Raw genomic sequence first — 1,503 nt, forward strand, 5'->3', positions numbered from 1 at the left:
GGTATTTTACCACACTAATCTTTAAATTCCATCACTAAAAATGTAGTTATACACACCAACTTCTAACCTCTTTGAACATTCTGCATAATGGATTTCATCCACTTGAATGAATAATTGCTCAGAAAAGCAGTAATGCCTCCATTGTGGTATGATTTGGTTGTCAATATTCTTGTTTTCCAGGAAAAAGGAGATCTCATGAGCAGACACTGGACTCCTTAAGGTTTCATTGATCAAGAGAATGTTTCTGAGCAGCTTCTGAGCAAACATTTCTTAACAGGTTGATCACAGATCTGGAATCTCATTACTCACAATGGCACTGCCAGCCACAATCATGTTAGCTCCTGCCTCTGCACATTTATGGATTTTGTCAGGACCTACTCCACCATCAACCTCTATGTCCAAAGAAGGGAACTGGGTCCTCAACCACTGAATCTTTGGCATCATATCTTCCATGAATTTCTGCCCTCCAAACCCATGTTCCACTGTCAGAACCAAGACCATATCTATCTGATTAGTCCATGGTGCCAAATATTCAACTATAGTTCCTAGTTTGATAGCAAGGCCAGCCTTCATCATTCTCCTGAGTGTCTTTAATCAAAGCTCCCAGGGTTCTCAGTAGCTTTAAGATGAAATGTATATTGATTGGTTCCCACCACAGCCATTGGCTTTACCCACTGTTCCCGCCTGAACACCACAGCGTGCAAAGTAGGAGTCCTGGCTTAGCTGCTTTTGGAGGCTTTCTACTATGGGGTGACCAAAGGTGCTGCTGGGAACAAAACGCCCATCTATTATATCCAGGTGCAGATAATCAGCCCCAGAGTCCAGCATCTGGAGGCACTCAGCCCCTAAATTGGTCACATTGCTGTTGAGGATGGACGAACCAATCTTGCATCTGGCTGCCATGGTGCTAGTTCCCTAGAGCAAATTACCCCACGAGTGACCCGGCAAAATGAGGTCGTCGCACCAAACAGCTGTGCGGTTTTGCCCCCTCCAATGTTCTGTAAGCACATTTATTCTTTCTACTGAATCCATTTCTTGAAATGCCTAACACTTCTATTTCCTGCCTATAACATTGCTTGATACACCGTGACATTAGCTATATGACTTTGAGGAAACCTCAATTTCCTCACTATAAAATGCTAATTATGATACATTGCAAAGGTCTGTGAGGATTACGGAGAGTGTGTACAAAGTGCTGAGGTCAATTAGTACTCAACAAATAATTGGATTTTCCCTAACACTCATTAATAATGCATTTTTGTTTGAATATAAAGGGCATGCACACTTTATAATTGCTCTTTTACCTTCTTAGATACAGAATAATACTATGGATGACTATGTTTTTTGTATTATACTCATTGCCACAAATTATAATTAGACAGCTCTGTGGTTCTCTGGGATATATTAAGATGTTTTCTTTTGGGTTTTTGTAATGATTTCTTGTCTCCCTACCTATCATGCAATCCTTCCAATTGTAAATCAGGTTGAAGACATTATAGGGTT

At 40.7% G+C, this 1,503-nt stretch overlaps 1 pseudogene; it reads right to left on the reverse strand.

The window, feature by feature from the left end:
* Positions 1 to 203: 203 nt before the first annotated feature.
* LOC125131821 (ribulose-phosphate 3-epimerase-like) lies at positions 204 to 903 on the reverse strand (annotated as a pseudogene).
* Between the last annotated feature and the right edge of the window lie 600 nt (positions 904 to 1,503).

The sequence above is a fragment of the Phacochoerus africanus genome, chromosome 7 (genome assembly GCF_016906955.1).
Source record: "Phacochoerus africanus isolate WHEZ1 chromosome 7, ROS_Pafr_v1, whole genome shotgun sequence".
In the NCBI taxonomy this organism is placed as follows: domain Eukaryota; kingdom Metazoa; phylum Chordata; class Mammalia; order Artiodactyla; family Suidae; genus Phacochoerus; species Phacochoerus africanus.